General features: G+C 49.0%; 1 protein-coding gene across 5 annotated transcripts in view; it reads right to left on the minus strand.

Moving 5' to 3' along the window:
• Positions 1-4,088, minus strand: part of LOC116853309 (dual 3',5'-cyclic-AMP and -GMP phosphodiesterase 11-like) — a 43,024-nt gene that overhangs the window by 14,367 nt on the left and 24,569 nt on the right. The window lies entirely within an intron of this gene.

Here is a 4,088-nt window from a genome sequence, read left to right on the forward strand (position 1 = left end):
CGAAAAAAAAAAAAAAAAAAGAAACGTCAGTCGATTTTCACGAGGACAGGTACATATAACGAGGTCTGAAGGCACGAGTCACCGCTTAATAATCGGTTCCGCTCCAGCGCGCCGGCGATCGATCGTTCCCGAAATTGAATCGGCTCGACCGTGTGAGCTTCGGCCTCTTCCAGAAGAGCGATTCGTGTCTCGCCTTGGACCAGTTTCCCGGCTCCGGGAATAACGATTGTTGAGTCCGGCTGAGATTCGAAGTGAGAGTACGGACAAGGTCGAAGGACGAGGTCGAAGGCAGCGATGCGGCGCAAGACCCCTCTTCTTGCTGTCTAAATTTCTTGGAGTGGAATCTCATTCAAAACGAGTGAGAAGCACAGCACCATTTCCACTCAAGCCGATGGCGAAAATGCTGTCACTCGAAATCGCGAGAGTAAACGCCTCCACTCAAGCTTAGAACAGATTCTGACTTTGTATGAGCGAGTGTTTCAGAACAAATACCTGTACTTCATTATGCATTTTTTAAGAGGGGTAGAAAATCCGGGACCCTTCAACGTGCTGAGAAATTTCTATGAATAGAATGCGAGTGATTAAAGTGTACATGTTATTGTGATGATGATATACGTCTGATTCACTCTTCAATTTCTAGCGAAAATATTCATTCGACGTTTCGGAGTGGGGAATTAAAAAAGTGCTGTCACACTTTCCGTGCAGTCGGTTCACTTCGATACCGCGCCATGCGGACTCGCGAATCTCGTCAGCACACTGAAGTTATTGGGTACGGACGACCGTACCACACCAAGACACTAAATACAGCACGAATTCCGCCGACGAGATTCGCGCGTCCTTCGCCCGAGCCGGTACCGATGTCGTTCAAAATCGCCACGTCACAGTGCATAATTAGTAGTGCATAGATAGCAATTATGATGTCATAAGAAGTGGTTAATTAGAATAGCGTAGATAATGCAGGTAAGCTTAACTTTTAGTGGCCCTACATGGATATTTCGAGTCCGGAATCAGTTTCTATTCATAGAAATTTCTCAGCACGTTGAAGGGTCCCGGATTTTCTATCCCTCTTAAAAAATACATAATGAAGCACAGATATTTGTTCTAGAAACTTGAAAGTATATCCGTGAATTTTTACAGATTTTTCGAACCACTTTAAATATATGATAAAAGGGCCGGACTCGAAAGATCCATGTAGGGTCACATGCTCTCTTAAAATGAATCAGTCAAATATCACTCAAACAGTGAATGTACACCAATTTGCAGTTATAAGTATAGCACTGAAAGTGCTCAGTGCTATACTTATAACTGATATCAGTGACTATTCACTGATTCACTTGAAGAAAGTGTAGTGTCGTTTTCCACATAAGCCACTAAGAGTTAAATTAGCATGGTAGTACAGAAGAAATTGTCTTCTATCCTCACTTGAAGAATAGCTCAAGAGGAGCTTCAAGGAAGAATCGAATCCAATAAGAGTCATCGGAGGTAATCACGCGGCGGATGAAACGCGATCGGTTGTCCAGGAAGAACCGGAAGCGCGGAAGCCGCGTATTCGCGGCTGCTGCGAGCGCGACGGCGGTAGTAAGGTCGTAGGACTCGAGGATGCGGTGGAAGGACGGGAAGGTCGGCGAGAACGAGACGAAGAAGGATTTATCGTCTCTCGGTCCCCCGGGCGTCGATCTCGCCGCGTCCGTCCGTTGGGGGCCCCCCGCGTTCCCGTTCGCGTTCGAATGTACACCGAGGAGGAGGCCACCGAAACCTGCTCTCGCGGACCGGTCGTCGGTTCTTCGTTTTCTGACAGCGTCAGATTCTCCTTTACCGTCTCTCTTCCTCGCGAGGAGAGTCTCACTTAGCTCTCGCCGTCAAGTCCGACGCTACCGTCCCTTCAAGTCCGCAGGAAGGAACGCATGTCCGTCGTTTTTCCTCCGCCCCTCTGTTATTCTTCCCTTCGCCCTGCGAGAGATATCGCGACACACCGGTAGCCACCTCTACGTAAGCGGCGATTGCTAATCGAGCAGCGCGAGCCGCGTTCCGTGAATTCTGAAAGCTCGCGTCGCCGACCGATCTGCGGACACTTCCGGCGCGCGACATTGGCCCCCTCCACCAGACGGTTCCGCATGCAGAGCCAAAACGATGCGGCACGAGGAGAAACAAACAACCTTACAGAGACGCATTGCGACGCGGCGCGTTGAAATTTTCATTGGAACCGGCGACTGGCATCCCGAGCGTTCCTCCGCTTTATTTGCCGGACTCCTCGCGTACGCCCGGAATTCCCCCCATTTCTCCCTTCTACCCCCGCCCCACAAGTTCAAGCTCACCGCGTAACCGCGAGAGAAGCGTCGAACGGTATCGAGGAAGAAGAAGTCAAAGGGAAGGAAGAGGACGCGCGGACGATCACGACTTGACGTGTCTCCGCCGTCGCATTCAACGTCGCCCGAGCCGCAGCTCCAGAGGGGAGACTGAATCGAGAAAAAAGCGCGTGTCATCTTTCAACGGGCAACTTTTATCCCGAGGAGACGGGAAAGCTCGTCATCGAGCTCCACTTTCGGCGCGCGAGAGGTAAACGCGAGGCGACGCAAAGGCGACGCTGCTATATTAAACTCGACCAGCACGTGTAGATGCGCGCGCGCGCGCGCGCACGCACGACGCTCGTCGCGTTACGTCGTGTCGTGGTCGTCGTGTGCTCGTCGTCGCCGTCGTCGTCGTCGTCGTGGTTGTCGCAACCTACATGGGGCTATATACATATCTCAGCGCAGCGTTACCCTCACGGAAGAACATGATTCAGTTGATTCTGGGAAATTATAGCTCGCTACGCAACATTAGATGTAACTAAGCAGATTTGCTACACGGAAAAAAGTTTCTTTGACCAAATATCTGGCGTACTTACGCTGAAATACAAGCGAATCAGAAATTCTGATTGAAGTTACCAGTTCAAGCTGACAAGATTTCTGATCGACCAGAACTTACAGCTGTTTTAAATTAATCAGAAATCTTGTTAACTTGAACAGGATTTTGGTAACCTCAATCTCTGGTTCGTTCACATTTCACCAGACATTTGGTCATTTATATGTATGATGAATGTATATTTATATTTATAATATTTTATTATATTATTTTGAATGCAGTTGCAGAAAGTAAATATTCAAGACACTTCAATGAGCATTTTTGCTTTAACTAACTTCTATTGCTGGAGCAACTGATGATTTAACTGCATTGAAATCCGTTAATGTATCAAGTTTCTCTTAATGTAACAGCAGAATGATTGGTTGCATACAGCGAACTATATTTTCCATTAGTGATGTAGAACCATCTTCGCTAACAAATCTGTGGTGGTAACATAACTGTGGTGCTACAACATCAAACTTTACGAGGTACAACCACAAATCCTGTGCAGCTCTGCGATTTGGTTACTATACACAGCAAGCTGGTATATTACAACTACATTCGCTGTGGCTAGCGAGGTTCTCAGTTGTGAAGCAAATCCTTTCTTGCCGTGCATTTCCTCGACCTTTTTTCACGCGTACTGCGACGTCCTGCCGCGTGAAAAACGCGGCAGAATCACTTCCTTCCGCATATCCCGGGGGAGGGAATCGAGTTCAGCGATGTTCGAGCGCGCACGTCACATGGACGCGCCATATCCGGCGAGATAAGATTCACACGGAGCGCAAAGAGACTGACAGTGGGACTACTACCATTACTCCCCAGGAGGTCTCCCGAGAGATCGCGCACGAAAATCGCGGCTGGCCGAGGTGCCTCGGCGTTCCTTGTAATCGGCCAAGTTACGCAACGAAGAATGAAGCGAGAGTTACCTTGTCCAATCCAAATATGCGCCGCCGCCGTCGTTACTCGTCTTTGCACGATTACGACGAATTACGCGACGAATCGAGGGTCACGAAGAGCACACATGAGCGCGCGCGCTTGTCCCACGCCATCGACTATTTCCGACCAGAAATTGATCCCATAGTCCCTGATCGAGTCAAGCAGTTATCTGGTTTGCACAAAGTGATATCACCCAGATGGACTGTCATGATCATCACGACATGAGACAATCAGTGATGGGAACTCCCTTCCCCCCCCCCCCCCCCCCCCCC

Source organism: Odontomachus brunneus, unplaced genomic scaffold, assembly GCF_010583005.1.
Source record: "Odontomachus brunneus isolate Ranch 3 - 2012 unplaced genomic scaffold, Obru_v1 Obru_scaffold_304, whole genome shotgun sequence".
Taxonomy (NCBI): domain Eukaryota; kingdom Metazoa; phylum Arthropoda; class Insecta; order Hymenoptera; family Formicidae; genus Odontomachus; species Odontomachus brunneus.